We start from the raw sequence: 17,723 nt of genomic DNA, 5'->3' as shown, positions 1-17,723 counted from the left end.
AGACTATCCTGGCTAACACGGTGAAACCCTGTCTCTACTAAAAATACAAAAAATCAGCCGGGTATGGTGGTGGGCACCTGTAGTCCCAGCTACTTGGGAGGCTGAGGCAGGAGAATGGCGTGAACCCAGGAGGTGGAGCTTGCAGTGAGTCGAGATCGCACCACTGCACTCCAGCCTGGGCGACAGTGTGAGACTCTGTCTCAAAAAAAAAAGAGTGTTTAATTGTGTAACTGAGAACTCATTCACTCAATAAATATTTATTAAACACCTAATATGCACCAGCCCGTTCTAGGTCAATAAAAGTAACAGGGTAAGATAATAGGATGACAGGACTGAAACAGCCTTAGAGAAAATTGAAAAATAAAATGGTAACTTAACCCTATTAGAGAAAGAATAACTTTAATGTAGGTAATTATTAACTATTTAAAATAACAAAGCTTATGTTTTCAATAAAATTATCCTTTATAAAGCCAGTACTTTCAACATCAAGGGACAAATAAAGAGTTAGATGACTAAAGGTAACCACAATTATGACTAAGAATTTCAAATACCACATTGAATATCTCATTCTCCAGATTATAGAAAAAAATGTATGGGAAAGGACCTTCAACATCCATATGTAGACTCTATACTATATGATTTACTATTTAATCAATAAATCTTCTATTTAAATTACCAATAATTAGTAGTTACATTTTCAATTACTTATATCATAATTTGAATAAAGAGGAGATAAATGGATAAACAAAAGGTGGCCTATACATATAATGAAATATTACTTAGCCATAAAAAGAATGAAATTTTGATATATGTTACAATGTAGATGGGCCTCGAAAATATGATGCTAAGTGAAATAAGCAAGACATATCAAGGCAAATATTATATAATTCTACTTACATGAAATATTTAGAATTTTTCTAGTTCTGGAAGTCTAGTTCTGCAAATGGGTAGCTATGTAACATTATGAATATATTTAATCCTACTGGACTGTACATCTAGGAATAGTTAAAATAGTAAATTCTGTGATACTTTGTCATAATTAAAAATTAAAATTATTAAGGTTTCCAAAGGCCTTTTGTTTGTTATAGCTATCAGTATTTACCACATTTGAAATTAAACCTGAAATTTTTACTGAGAAATTTGAATATATATTAATTCTAAAATAACAATAAACCCATTACGTTAACAACGTATTTTTACTTAAAAAATAAGTACTTTTCAAAAGAGAATTAAGAGTTTTTTCAAATCTCTAATAGGTTGAGGTAGGAAAGTGCATTACTTTAATGAACGTGACAAACTAAGGCCAGAAGCAAAAGAAGAATCTAAGCAAAGATGAGGACGAGCAGGGGCATTCTGAGTAGAGAATGTAGCAAGTGCAATGCAAAAACCCTGAGGTAGGAAAAGAACCTGGTATGTACAGGAAATAAGAAGTGTGGCTACTGTTAAGGAAGTCAGAAGATGAGCATGAAACAAAGTAAGGTAGACAGGGGCTGGCCAAATCAAGTGCTTAAGGATTTAGGATTCTATTCCAAGTACAATGGAAATCCAGTGACCAGTTTTAAGCAGGGTGGCCACATGGTCTGATCTTTTTTTTTTTTTCAGACAGGGTCTTGCTCTGTCTCCCAGGCTGGAGTACAGTGGCATGATCTTGGCTCACTGCACCCTCTACCTCCCAGGTTCAAGTGATTATCCTGCCTCAGCCTCCTGAGTAGCTGGGATTACAAGGTGTGCACCACCATGCCTGGCTAAGTTTTGTATTTTTAGTAGAGACGGGGTTTTGCCATGTTGGCCAGGCTGCTGATTTCCATTTTTTAAAAGACCATTATTACATGAAAAAAAAAAAAAAATGACTTACATTGAGAACCAAATGAGAAGCAGAAAACTATGCAGAAGTTCAGCAATGGGATCATGTCAGCTAAGAACAGGATGGTGGCAGTGGAGACAAAGAAAAGTGGAAGTACTTAACGATATGGTTTGAAGAGGGAATCAATAGGGCTTAAAGATTACTTGGATATAACATAAGAGAGGAGGAGAAAATAAACAAAGGCTGCCAGGTTTTAGGCTTTACTGTAACTGGGTAGATGGCCATGTAATTCACTCAGAAGCAGCAGTAGTACAGGTTGAGTATACCTTATCCAAAACGCTTGAGACCTGAAGTGTTTCAGGTTTTAAATTTTTTCAGATTTTGGAATATTTGCATATATATAATGAGATATCTTGGGTTTGAGACCCAAGTGATATGGTTTAGCTGTGTCCCTACCCAAAATCTCATGTTGAATTGTAATCCCCATAAATCCCTACGTGTCAAGGGCGGGACCAGGCGGAGGTAATCGGATCATGGGGGCATTTTCCCCCATGCTGTTCTCGTGATAGTGAGTCTCACAAGATGTGATGATTTTTATAAACATCTGGCATTTCCTCTGCTTGTACTCACTAAATCCTGCCACCCTGTGAGGAAGGTGCCTGCTTCTCCTTTGCCTTCTGCCATGAGGAAAAAGGAAAGGAAAAAGATATATCACCCCAAAATATGTCTCTGACATAAAAATTATTTTTGAGCCTAAAGTAATGAATAGGGGAAAATCTCCCCATATCCTCTTGCTTTTCTACCTAAAGACAGGATACAAATTCTCCTTTACTGGTGACAACTATAGACTCTTATCAGCCCAGAGATGGCCTGAGCCTGGGAGGTTGACGCTGTAATGAGCCAAGATCACGCCACTGCACTCCAGCCCACATGACAGAGCCAGATCCTGTCTTTTAAAAAAAAAAAAAAAAAAAAAAAAGTAAAAAAAGTAGGCAAAGATCATGAACAGACATTTTCCAAAAGACGACATATAAGTGGCTTACAAACATACGAATAAATGGTCAAATCACTAATCAAAGAAATGCAAATTAAAACCACAGTAAGATATAATTTTGCACCAGTCAAAATGGCCATTATTTAAAAAAAACAAAAACAAAAAAACAACAGATGTTGGCAAGGATGCAGAGAAAAGGGAACACTTATTTACTGTTGGTGGAAATGTAAGTTAGCACAACCTCTATGGAAAATATAGAGATTTCTCAAAGAACTACAAGTAGAACTATATTTCCAGCAATCCCACTACTGGATATCTACCCAAAGGAAAAGAAATCATTCTATCAAAAAGACACTTGCACTCCATGTATTTATTGCAGCACTATTCACAATAGTAAAATCATGGAATTAACCTAAGTGCCCATCAATAGATGACTGGATTTTTTTAAATATGGTACAGATATACCACAGAATACTACTTAGCCATAAAGAAGAATAAAATCACGTATTTTGCAGCAACACGGTTGGAACTAGAGGTCATCACCCTAAGTGAAATGACTCAAAAACAGAAAGCCAAAACCCCTATGTTCTCATTGTAAGTGGGAGCTAAACAATGGGTACACATGGACCTACAGAATGGAATAATATATTTTGGAGACTGTAAAAGGTGGAATACTACCTATTGGGTCCCATGTCATGTATGCTATTCAGGTGATGGTTATACTAGAAGCCCAGACTTCACCACTAGACAATATGCCCATGGAAGAACTGCACTTGTACCCTCCAAATCTATAAACTTTTTTTAAAAAAGCAATAGAGGGGCCTCAACTTTTGCAAGACTAACTCTCTTTAGGTTAGTCAATAATAGTATTAAGTACAGGTTGTTTTATTATTCTTTGCTTTACTATGCTTTGCAGATGCTGTGTTTTTCACAAATTGAAGGTTTGTGGCAACCCTGCATTGAGCAAGTCTATCAGCACCATTTTTCTTTTCTTTTTTCTTTTTCTTTCTTTTTTTTTTTTTTTGAGACAAAGTCTCACTCTATTGCCCAGGCTGGAGTGCAGTGGTGTGATCTCAGCTCACTGCAACCTCCACCTCTCAGGTTCAAGCAATCCTCCAGCCTTAGCCTCCTGAGTAGCTGGGACCACATGCGTGGGCCACCACCCCCGGCTAATTTTTGTATTTTTTTGTAGAGAAGTGGCTTCACCACATTCGAGACCAGGCTGGTCTCGAACTCCTAGCTCAAAGCGATCTGCCCACTTCGGCCTCCCAAAGTGCTGGTATTACAGGTGTGAACCACCGCACCTGGCCAGCACCATTTTTCCATCAAGTGCTCACTTCATGTTTCTGTGTCACCTTGTGGTAATTCTCACAATATTTCAAATTTTTTCATTGTTATCATATTTATTATGGTGATCTGTGATCAGTGACCTTTGACTACTGTCATTGTTTTGGGGTGCCACAAACTGCACCATATGAGACAGTAAAATTAATCATGACCACTCCACTGATCAGCTGTTTCCCTGTCTCACTCCCTCTCCTCAAGCCTCCCTACTCCCTGAGATACAACAATATTAAAATTAGGCCAAAACTGGGCGCAGTGGCTCACACCTGTAATCTCAGCACTTTGGGAGGCTGAGGTGGACAGATCACAAGGTCAGGAGTTCGAGACCAGCCTGGCCAACATGGTGAAACCCCATTTCTACTGAAAATACAAAAATGAGCTGGGCGTGGTGGCACATACCTGTAATCCCAGCTACTCAGGAGGCTGAGGCAGTAGAATTGCTTGAATCTGGGAGGCAGAGGTTGCAGTGAGCTGAGATCACTGCACCGCGCTCCAACCTAGGCAACAGAGCAAGACTCCGTCTTGGGGAAAAAAAAAAAAGTAAAAAAGAAAAGAAATTAGACCAATTTATAATGGCCTCTAAGTGTTCCAGTGAAAGGAAGAGTTGCATGTCTATAACTTTAAACCAAAAAGTAGAAAGGAATAAGTTCAGTGGGCAAGAATGTCAAAAGTTGAGATAGGCTAAAAAACGATGTCTCGTACAAGTTAGCCAAGTTGTGAATGCAAAGGAAAAGTTCCTGAAGAAAATTAAAAGTGCTACTCTAGTAAACCCAAACATGTTAAGAAAGTGAAACAACAGCCTTATTGCCGATAATGGAGAATCTGAGTGGTTTGCAAACCAGCCACAATATTGCCTTAAACCAAAGCCTAATCCAAAGCAAGGCCCCAACTCTCTTCAATTCTGTGAAGGCTGAGAGGTAAGGAAGCTGCAGAAGAAAAGTTTGAAGCTAGCAGAGGTTGTTTCACGAGATTTGAGGAAAAGAAGCCATCTCCTTAACACAAAAGTACAAGGTGAAGCAGCAAGTGCTGATTTAGAAGCTGCAGCAAATAAGAAAATCCAGCTAAGATCACTGATGAATGTGGCCACACTAAACTACAGATTTTCAGTGTAGATGAAACATCCTTCAATTGGAATAAGATGACATCTAGGACTTTCATAGCTAGAGAGGAGAATGTCTAGCTTCAAAGGACAGGTTGATTCTCTGGTTAGCAGTGAATGTTGCTGGTGACTTTAAACTGAAGTCAGTGCTCATTTACCATTTTGAAAATCTTAGGACCTTTAAGAGTTACACTAAATCTACTCCACTTACGCTATATAAATGGAACAACGAAGCCTGGATAAGAGCACATCCATGTACAGCATGGTTTAGTGAATATTTTAAGCCCACTGTTGAGACCTACAGCTTAGAATAAAAAAGATTCCTTTCCAAATATTACTGCTCATTGATAATGCACTTGGTCACCTGGTACATTTAATGAAATGTTGTTTTCATGCCTGTGAACATGACATCCATTCTGCAGTCCATAAATCAAGGAGTAATTTCAACTTTCAAGTCTTATTACTTAGGAAATACATTTTGGGCCAGGCATGGTGTCTCATGCCTGCAATCCCAGTACTTTGGAAGGCTGGGGTGGGAGGGCTGCTTTAGGCCAGGAGTTCAAGACCAGCTTGGGCAACATAATGAGACCCCATCTACACCAAAAAAAAAAAAAATTTTTCTTTTTTAAATTATCCAGGCATGGTGGCGCACACCTGTAGTCCCAACTATTAGGGACGCTGAGGTGGGAGGATCACTTGAGTCCAGGAGGTCAAAACTGCAGTGAGCCATGGTACACTGCACTCCAGCCTGGGCAGCAAAGCAAGACCCCATTTCAAAAATGAAACAAAACATTTTGTACAGTAATAGCTGCCATAATGAGTTCTCTGATGGATCTGTTAAAATAAATTGAGAATCTTTTAGAAAGGATCTACCATTCTAGATGCCATTAAGAGCATTCATCATTCATGGGAAGAGGTCAAAATAGCAACATTAAGAGGAGTTTGGAATAAGTTGATTCCAATCCTCATGCGTAACTTTGAGGAGTTCAAGACTCCAGGGGAGAAAGTCATTGCAGATGTGGTGGAAAAGACAAGAGAACTAGAATTACAAGTGGAGTCTGAAGATGTGACTCAATTGTTGCAATCTCATGACAAAACCTGAACGGATGAGGAGTGGCTTCTTGTGAGTGGGCAGAGAAAGTGGTTTCGTGAGATGGAATCTACTCCTGGTGAAGATGCTGGGAATACTGTTGAATTATGACAAAGAATTTAGACTATTACATAAACTTAGTTCACAGCAGCAGGATTTGAGAGGATTGACTCTAATTTTCAAAGAAGTTCTACTGTAGGTAAAATGCTATCAAAAAGCACTGCATTCTACAGAGAAATCGTTCATGAAAGAAAATGTCAATGGATTTGGTAAACTTCATTGTTGTCTTATTTTAAGAAATTGCCACAGCCACCCCAACTTCCCAACTTTTAGCAACCACCACCCCAATCTCAGCAGCCATCAATGTTGGGGCCAGGCCTTCCACCAAAAACACAACTTGCTAAAGTCTTAGATGATCATCAGCATTTTTTAGCAATAAAGTATTTTTCAATTAAGGCATGTCCTTTTTTAATAGACATAATGCTAATTACATACTTGGTAGACCACAGCATAGCACAAACACGACTTTTATATGCACTGGGAAACAAACAAAAAAAAATTGTTTGACTCATTTTATGGTGCTACTCACTTCACTGCAGTGGTGTGAAACCAAACTTGCAATATCTCCAAGGTATGACTATAGTTAAAGAGGATAGTTCCCTACCTCTCATACACTCACATTCACAAAAAATCAAGATGGTGTTTTAATCACAACTATGCTTATTCTCCCCCTCTGTGTATTCAAATCCTGTATTTCTTTCAAGGTATAGTTTCAGTTCCTAGATTCTCCTTGAACCTGACCTCTGGTCATTTTAGATCAAGTAATCTCCTCCTTTGCCTAAGCTCAAAGCACCCATTGCCTAAAATAGCAATTGTTATACTAATATGGGACATCCTCTATACTATATTTACTATAATTTATACACCCTGTTTTTATGTATTTTTTTCTCAAGTTTCTATAGGTACAGAATGAATGCTTCCAATGAAGTCAGCAAAGTGCTTTGCTAATAATTGACAAAAAAAGGATTAACTCATTTTAAAACTTCAGTACGTGAGACTTCTTGCCACAAAAAGTGAAAGCTATAACAGCATTTTTCTCTTTTTCTACATCAATGTTTCTCAACTTTTTTTTTTTCATAACCATTACTCCATGGAATAAAATTAAATTTAAGTAAATATAATTCATTGATTTTAATTCAATTTCTCCCTAACAAGAGAAATTAAATGCTGAAACGATAAAAATTTTTTAGCGTAGCATTGAGCTTTGGAGTATCACAAACCATTGTAAATATCTAAGTTGTTATCACCCCCGTTGAAAATGCATGCTCTATACCTATCCAAACCATACACTTTAAGGTTCAAACAGGATGCATTTCCTCCTGCTAGAGTAGGAGCCTTTTCTGATTATATAACCATAGACATCAACCTGCTGGATTCTAAGTCTTCTATTACAGATAAAGGAAGAGCACATTTTTCTAAGCAGAAAAAAACAATATAAACAAAGACATAGTGGGGAAAGGTAGTCCAAATTCAAGGCCAGATCAAGATGTGGAAACCTGGGTAGGCTAATAATTAATACTTCTTCAAACCAATACCAATGTGTGTTCAACATTTACTCAGGGAGAAGCCTGAAGTTTACATTATACCTCTGCTCCGGTTCTGAAGAATTCACCTTTGTCCCTAACTTGGAGTCTTGACTCAGCTAAAAGCCCTGCAGTTAATCAGAATTACTGATCTCAAGTGTCAGTTTGGCATGTCCTTTGGTGGTCTCACACACTAGCCCAAACTGCTTATGAAAATATTTCCCAAAGCTACATACTTTCTCTGAGAGTATTTTTAGTAAATCATTTCTTCATCTTGTTACATTTCCTGTGAACCTTCAGAAACCAACTCCCTGAAGAGGAGCTCAGGTGGTACATTCCTTAATCCAGCTCACTGAGTTTTTTGCACGATGAATTTGGCCTGATTAGAGATGACTGCATGTGTTTGTGTGCGTACGTGCGTGTGTGTGTGTAAGTAAATAAGGTGAAATATATGTGGGCCAAATGACATTTTCTTGACATTCAGACCAAAGAATTCAGACTTATCACAGTAAGCAACAAGGAATCATTCTAGGTTTGTGAGTAGTAGTAGCACAATGTGCTATTTAAACAATACTGATCTATAAGACTTCTCAGAAACCACCTGAAGTTGCAGAGAATAACTAAAAATCTGCTGCAGAAAACTAAAGTGTGATGATAAGGGCCTGGCCACAGAATGGAGAACAGACAGATTCAAAAAATCTTTTGGAGAAGGGATTTGATAATTATCTGGAAATAAAGAATATAGGAAACAAATATTAAATCTCTGGTTTGGAGCAAAATGAATATAAAGTAACACCCAGATATCAAAGAAAGAGTTGAAAGAACAAGACTAGAATATAAGTGAGGTATTTCCATTAAGGATACAAATTCAGAAGTACTAAACATCGCTCAACATTTTACAGAAAACAAAAGAAGTTATTAGCATTCAAAAACATTTTTATCAATGAGAAGAGTGGCAATAATTATAAGATTTTATACTCAACTTCTGAAATACTTTCTAATCCAGAAGAATACATTTCTGGATGGTGCCGGATAACAGAAATTTCTAACCTCATTACTCTTTCCTGTTCATTTCATGCATCCTCCCTAGGTGAAGTCATTCACACCCAATTCTTTTAATTATAAACTCTAGGCTACTGGTTCCTGTATTAGTTTTCTGCAGCTGCTATAACCATATACTAGATGGCTTAACCCGACAGAAATGCATTCTCTCATAGTTTGGGAGGCCAGAAGTCTGAAATGAGCAACACTGGGACAAAATAAAGGTGTCAGTGGGAGACTCCAAGGAGAATCCATTTCTTGCCCCTTCCAGCTTCTAGTGGCTGCCAATATTCTTTGGCTTGTAATCCCTCCAATCGTCAAAGCCAGGATCTTCAAATCTCTCGCTGTTCCAGGTTCACATTGCCTTCTCCTATGCATGTGTGAAATCTCCCTCTGTCATACGTGATGGCAGCATTTAGGGTTCAACTCAATAATCCAGGATAAGCTCCCTATCACATGTAAAGACCACAAATTTCCCCCACCCCCAACTTTATTTTTGCCATGAGAGGTAACATTCATAGGTTCCACGGATTAGGACATGGATCTTTTGAGGGGATACTTTTCAACCTACCATAGCTCCCAAATGTCACCAGCCCAGAACACTTTCCTGATTAACAGATTGCTTGATTCCTATAGCCTATGGATAAGTAGGTACTTTTGGATATCCTAAAGGCAACAAAAATCCATTTTGATCCTACTCCTGGTTTGTTTCTCTTCTGTTTTACGCACATGTACATGTGTGTGTTTTGTTGCTAATGGCATATCCAGGCATCCAACCCAGAAACATCAAGATCATTCTAGAGTCCTCTTTCTTCCCTAATTCGCTCTATAAGTATATCCTATGAATCATACCTCTTAAATGTCTCTCAAATCCATCCGTTCCTCTTCATTTTGTACCACTATCTTAATTCAGCTCATTATTTCCTTGCCTGAACTGCTACAACATTCATCTATCACATTATGGCCAAAAAGCAACTGCCCAAAAGTATAAATAATCCCCACAAGTTCCCCAAGTCAAATAGCAAAGTTTTCGAAGTTTAAATACTTCAGAAATTTATTCCAATGAGTTTTTAGTTTTTAAATGTTACACTTAATTATGTGTTGGTCTCTATGAAAGAGATGTTCCACATCTCCTCTCTCCTCACCCAGCTCTTCATTCTTCTCACAAGGAACAATCAGGATCTTGTCTTTCGACTCCATCCTCAAGGAAATAGAGGACTTGCTATAATTTATTATATTCGGAAACTGACTGAGCCACATATTGTGTCTACTGTGTTTTCCTAATAATACTTCTTATTAGAAGTATGGCCCTTTCATGCAACTAGAAAGGTAAGATCTCCAATTCGGTCCTAACCAATTATGTTTCTTCACTGGGGCTTGAGGCCAAACCTACTGCTGATGATGATGACAGAAAGTGTAATTCTGCCTTGCTTAGTACCATGTGCAGATTTCATTCTTGAAACAGAATACTGGCTGAAGGACTGACCTAGGGTAGAACATAGGAATTCTTGTGTTCTGGCCAAAAGAACCTCTTAATATCATCTCCTTAATAGCATCACTTCTCATTATTTATTAGATTATTATTTGCCTTATTAAAGGTATAGTTGTTCTCAGATAATTATTACAGTATTCACATTTGGGAAAGACTCATCTTTAAACAGCTGTTAGCATTTGACAGTATAATCACGGATTTTCCTCTGTATTTAATCACTGTACCTTGCACATAGCAGCCCCAAGTACTTTTGATATACTGTAATTTATAACATCATTACCTACAGTCTTGTCCTGAAAGACAGGCATTATTATCATAACTTACAAATACTTGGAAATGTCAATTAACTTGTTTAAGTCCCAGAGCTAGTTGGTGAAACCAGGATTCGAAACCCTAGGTCTTTTCTAATTCCAAAGCCCACGCTCTTTTCACTATACCAGGCTGCCTCTCTAGTGCAATAGAGAGTGGTACAAAAAGAACTGAAAAACTCCTTTTCTTATCTTCTGGTGAAGACTTTGAAAACAGCCAGGCCCCAAAGTGGGCTGATCTTGATTCATCTGCCTATACATGTGATGACATTTAAGAGTTAAACCTTAGAGACTAATCGGAATGATGTGCATGTGCTTACGAAACAATCCATTTCATCAAAGGAAACTGGAAATGTCTGCCATTTACTCCCAGCAACAAAGTAATCACAAATTTTTCCAAAGTGGATACACAATGACTCAGAAAACAGCTTTTACAATTTATACAGCTCGGCCGGGCGCGGTGGCTCACACCTGTAATCCCAGCACTTTGGGAGGCCGAGGCAGGCAGATTACCTGAGATCAGGAGTTTGAGACCAGCCTGGCCAATGTGGCGAAACCCTGTCTCTATTAAAAATACAAAAAAATTAGCCAGGCGTGGTGGCATGCGCCTTTAGTCCCAGCTACTCGGGAGGCTGAGGCATGAGAATCACTTGAACCCAGGTGGAGGAGGTTGCAATGAGCCAAGATCGGGCCACTGACTGCACTCCAGTCTGGGAGACAGAGCGAGACTCCACCTCAATTAAAAAAAAAAAAAAAAATTTATACAGCTCATGCCAGAACTTAGAATCCATCCAAAAAAAATGTAACTTTCTCTCTAGTATGACTGGACAATTTCCTTCTTGGAAGTACCTTATTTGGACCAAAAATTGAATAGACAGTGTCCTTCCCTTTGGTTTCTCCTCAAAAAAAGGATGAGCTGAACAGATATCTTCCCCAATATATGGCTCACCTCACAAACATCTCACCAAAAAAGACAATGTATGTGTGGGTATTCATTAGGAAATATTTCTTATAAAGTTTCCCTAACCTTATTCTTTCAGCACACCTGTTGCCGCACTGTAGATAATGTACTAATGTAACAAGCTTTTCATATGATGTTAAAAACAAAAACAAAACAAACACAAAACAGGTTCTTCTTGTTTCAGACCTGCAGAGCTAGTTCTCCAATATTTAAGAAGAGGTATGTCTATATGTATATACACTCCCTATATATATTTGGGTAATGGCTGCAAGCCATCTCCTGCTGGCTGAATTCAAATTGCCTTAACCAAGAGAAACAAAGCACCTATTCACTACTCTTATTTCAGCAGCTACAGGCTACCCAAAGCAATAGAATTCTGATCGTCCATACAGAATGAGTGTTAGAAGTAAGAAGGAAAAAACCATACTTCAAATTACAAAATTTTGGTTTAGGACACACTAATATAGTTTTGTTGTTGCTCAAATAATCTATAAAAGCATGCTCAGGATTCGGTCCCTGTGCTTTCACTACTGAACACCATTTTTCTCCAGCTTCAAGCAAGACTATCACAAAAGTTACAAAAGCACTGGAAAATTTTCATTACATATTTTAGTTAATAAAACTCTACTAGGCCAGGCACAGTGGCTCACACCTGTAATCCCAGCACTTTGGGAGCCAAGGAGGATGGATCACTTGAGGCTAGGAGTTCAAAGACCATCCTAGTCAAAATGACGAAACCCTGTCTCTATTAAAAACACAAAAAAATTAGCTGGGCATGGTGGCGGCACCTGTAGTCCAAGTCACCTGGAAAGTTGACACAGGAGAACTGCGTGAACCAGGGAAACAGAGGCTGCAGTGAGCCGAGATGGCACCACTGCACTCCAGCTTGGGCAACAGAGTGAGATTCTGTCTCTAAATAAATAAATAAATATGCTCTGTCAGTATCAAACAGTGAATGACGCATAATAAAATTCACTGTTATCACTGGCTTAATTTATGAAGAGGTAAAAATCATGAGGCAGCAAAAACTCTGCTTTAACTCCACCACCACTACCAATACAGGTTGAGTATTCTTAATCCAAAAACCTAAAATGCTCCAAAATCCTTCTGTGAACATGACACTCAAGGAAAATGTTCACTGTAGCATTTAGGATTTTCGATATTCAAATTAGGGATACTGTCTGGGCACGGTCACGCCTATAATCCTAGAACTTCGGGAGGCTGAGGCAAGCAGATCACGTGAGGTCAAGAGTTTGAGACCAGCCTGGCCAACATGGTGAAACCCTAGTCTCTACTAAAAATACAAAAACTTAGCTGGGCATGATGGCGTGTGCCTGTAATCTCAGCTACTCGGGAGGCTGAGGCAGGAAAAATCACTTGAACCCAGGAGGCAGAGGTTGCAGTAAGCCAACATCATGTCACTGCACTCCAGGCTGGGTGACAGAGGAAGACTCTGTCTCCAAAAAAAAAAAAAAAAAAAGGGATACTGAACTGGCATGCAAATATTCCAAAATCTGAAACACATCCAAAATTCGAAACATTTTTGGTCCCAAGCATTTCAAATAAGGGATACTTAACCTGTAACGTCTTTCCAGTGCACTAGTCCATTGATCAGGTAGGAAGGAAAGACCCTTTAAAGTTATCCAAAAGACAATCTTTTTTTTTTTTTTTTTAGACAGAGTCTGCCTCTGTAGTCCAGGCTGGAGTGCAATGGTGCAATCAAGGCTCACTGCAGCCTCAAACTCCTGGCCTCAAGCGATCTTCCTGCATCAGTCTCCCAAAGTGCTGGGATAACAGGCATGAGGCACTGCACCTGGCCCAAATTACAGACTCTTTAAGCGTAGGAGCTACTAGCATTTCTTCACCAGGATAGCTGGGCCCAGGCTAAAAGAGGAATGACTTTGTGTATTTAAACCATCTCAAAACTATGGCTAATTTCAATTTTCTTTTTCAGTTTTGCTAAATTTCCACTGATTCTATCTTGATGGCAGAAGGGCGGAATATGGTGTTCACAAATAAAAGGAGATTACAGGAGAGTCTAGGAAAGGATATAAATCAGACATCAGATTTCTTCCTGAACGCTTAGACCAGATTGTGAGGACTAGGATTGGGGACAGGAAAGAACAGGCAAAAGGTAGAGAAAAGCAATGAGATACTAACTCCACAACAGGAAAAATTAAATTCTGGACTTTTGAGCACCACCATATCCAAGAGCAATTTAGAAGATACAGAATGGGAGAGAAATAACACATAACAGGTGTTGAAAACTTGGTTATATAAACCAGGTGCTTTACATATATTACCATGAATCCTCATGTTAACTCTGCTAAAAAGGTTATATTATCCCATTTTGCAGATGAACAGACCATGTGGTAAGGTGTAGAAATACAATTCTGGAATAGGATTTGGAATTCTGCCTCCTGTTTCACAGATCAATTGTCTTGGACTATCAAAACCAGAAAGTTTAGGGGACCCCCACAACCACCTGATTGTCTCTCTGCACTTAATGCAGTGAAACGGCCTCCAACCTAAGGCTAGAAATGAGTGACTAACAGCCTTTTCCATGATGAGGGAGTGGATAGTGAAGAATGAATTTAAGAAAAGATAAAGCCAGACAAGGGTAGCACACACACACACAAAAAGAACAATATTCCTTATGAATACAGATGCAAAAGTCCTCAATAAATTATTTAATACTAGCAAACCAAATCTAGCAGGTTAATAAGATTATTTGCTATACCAACTATGATTTGTCCCTAGAGTGCAAGGTTAGTTCAACATATGGAAATCGATATATAGTATGGCATATTAACAGAAAAAAATCATTATCTCAATATAGCCCCTACTCTTATTATGTGGGGAAAAATTTAAAGCATACAGTCCTGATTTGAATATGTAATTTCTAGTTTTTAAAGAGATGGTTAAGTCATGCCTTGTAAAACTCTTTCCAGTTGTGCTTAATGAGAATATAATAAATAATATCATCTCCCATTTATTGAGTACCTAACACATGTAAAGTGTGAGGCAATATGAAATTCATTTAATTATAATAGCTGCATGGCAGCTGTTATATGAGTATAAATCAGCAGTAGAGCATGGTAGTTAAGAACACAGATGCTAGAGCCAGATTCCCTGGGTCTGAATCCTAATTCTACCACTTACTACATCTGTGATCAAGTTAAGATCATTTCTTCAGTTTCCTCATCTAAAAGTGAACAGTATAACAATACTAACTCTAACAGAAATGACATAACAATTAAAGGCATAATTACAACTAAAGATCATAAAACAAAATAAAAACAAGGGCTCTATAAATGTTGGTTTATTTTATTGATGAAGATGAAAAGATTAGGTAGGAGTATATACCAGACCTTATCTTCAGACCTTAACAATGAAGTTTCTGCCTTTTCTAACTATAAGACTGCACTGGATACTTGGATGTAACCTAGATTCAATTTAATGTGAATAAAATACATGCTCTAAGTACAGTTAATCTCTTTAATCTGTAATCCTTAGAACCTGTGGTCTAAGGTCAGTTTTCCAATTCATAAAGAGGGTCTACACTACTGCTCCACAAGCAATGTAACACATAGTAAAATAGTCACAGAACACATGAAGATTATCACAGCTTGCTGGTGAAGGAATAAGTACTCCTAGTCAGCATACTGGCTCAAATATACTGACATCATTCCATAAACTATCAGCAACAGCTGTTTATGATGGGATTTCTGGTTCTGCTGATTTGTTGATTTTCTGACCATGAATTTAAGAGATACATCTGTTTAAGAAAGAGCTAGAAAATATGGTAGCCTGTCACTTCAAAATGTGTCATTTTTGGTTGTTTTTGAAACTATCATTACCTTGAAGACTTCCTAAAATTCTGATTAATAGCCATGGGCTGCTACACTGATTTATACTTGACCAATATAGATTAATACAGAATTTTGTTAATCTCTCAAATAATATGGGTTTAAATGATGTAATGAAGTACACGCTTTTCTGAAACTGCTTATATTAATACAAAATAATGTCTTATAAAAATACTTGCATACTTACATGTATAACTTGTATATATAACCTATATAACACATATAGGCTGGGTGTGGGGCCTCATGCCTGTAATCCTAGCACTTTGGGAGGCCAAGGCAGGCGTATGAACCGAGGTCAGGAGTTCGAGACTGGCCTGGCCAACATGGTGAAACCCCGTCTCTACTAAAAATACAAAAATTAGCAGGGTGTGATGGCATGCACCTGTAGACCCAGCTACAGGGGAGGCTGAGGCAGGAGAATTGCTTGAACCCGGGAGGCGGAGGTTACAGTGAGCCAAGATGGCACCACTGCACTCCAGCCTGGGTGACAGAGTGAGACTCTACCTCAAAAACCAAAACAAAAACATATATAACTTGTATTTTTATATATATATCTTATATACCATACTTATATATAACTTACATAATATTCATACAACTATTAATACTCATAAATATTAAGTATCTACTTCAGCCAGGGGTGGTGGCTTACATCTGCAATCCCAATTATTTGGGAGGCTGAGGTAGGAGGATCACCCGAGGCCAGGAGTTCAAGACCAGCCTGGGCAACACAGTGAGACCCCCATCTCTAAAAATAAAATACATTTTAAAATAAAAAATAAAACCTTTTTTTAAAGTATATACTTCTACATCATTCCTATATATCAAAATGCCACTTAAGTTGGAATTCCAACCTTTTGGAACAAATATAAGTATATAATTATTAGATTAGTATGTATATAATTAATACATATCTAAATTATCTAATTCTCATAATAATCCTATCAGGTAAATAACTTGTCCAAGATTGTACAGATTTGCTCCAATTTCCTTCATCTTCCTTATATGCTATATTTTATGATAAAAATTCATGTTTGACATACTGAGATATGAGTCTTTTAAAAATATCTTAGTTATATTCTTAATAATAAAACAAACATTATGTACCATATACGATGATTTACAATTTTCCAAATGTAATCATTTAATCCAGAGTTTTTCAATCACAACACTATTGACATTTGGAGCCAAATAATTCTGTGTGGTGAGGTAGGGGGGAGGTGGGGGGTCATAAAAAGATGCTCAACAGCCATTAAGAAAATACAGCCGGGGCGGTGGCTCAAGCCTGTAATCCCAGCACTTTGGGAGGCCGAGACGGGCGGATCACGAGGTCAGGAGATCGAGACCATCCTGGCTAACACGGTGAAACCCCGTCCCTACTAAAAAATACAAAAAACTAGCCGGGCGACCTGGCGGGCGCCTGTAGTCCCAGCTACTTGGGAGGCTGAGGCAGGAGAATGGCGTAAACCCAGGAGGCAGAGCTTGCAGTGAGCTGAGATCCGGCCACTGCATTCCAGCCTGGGCGGCAGAGCGAGACTCCGTCTTAAAAAAAAAAAGAAAGAAAATACAAATTAAAACCACAATGAGATATCACTATAAGCACAAGCCACCACACCTGGCTAGTTTTTTCATTTTTTTGTAGAGACAGGGTCTCTGTTGCAAAGGCTGGTCTCAAACACCTGGCCTCAAGCAATACTCCCACCTCGGCCTCCCAAAGTGCTGGGATTACAGGTGTGAGCCACCATGCCCAGCCTGCATTTCTAATATCATTCAGAGGTGATACTGATGCTAGCAGTCTAGGGACCAAAATGCCTAGAACTTCCTATACAAATAGGGATAAAGGGTCATTAACAGAGAACATTTTTTTCTTTAAAAAAAGCAAAAGGCTTGATAAGCTACATACCCATCTCAAGGTATGAATTACAGTATTTTTGAAAGCTTATTTACAAGATTTAAGCCTGGCACAATGGTGCACATCTGTAATTTCAGCTCCTTGGGAGGCTCAGGCAGGAGGATCACTTGAGCTCAGGAGTTCAAGACTAGCCTGGATAACAGTGAGACCCTGCCTCAAAAGAAAAGAAAAAAAAAAAAGGAAAAACAGATTTAAAAACTAAATGATATCATGCATTAATATGTTT

The 17,723-nt window shown here is 38.4% G+C and overlaps 1 protein-coding gene across 5 annotated transcripts in view; it reads right to left on the bottom strand.

Annotated features, from left to right (window-relative positions):
* The window catches only part of ABL2 (ABL proto-oncogene 2, non-receptor tyrosine kinase), a 127,656-nt gene that overhangs the window by 43,250 nt on the left and 66,683 nt on the right, over window positions 1-17,723 (bottom strand). The window lies entirely within an intron of this gene.

The sequence above is a fragment of the Macaca thibetana genome, chromosome 1, assembly GCF_024542745.1.
Source record: "Macaca thibetana thibetana isolate TM-01 chromosome 1, ASM2454274v1, whole genome shotgun sequence".
Taxonomy (NCBI): Eukaryota; Metazoa; Chordata; class Mammalia; order Primates; family Cercopithecidae; genus Macaca; species Macaca thibetana.
Note: the sequence above shows the minus strand (reverse complement) of the source record. Positions and strands in the feature narration are given on the sequence as shown.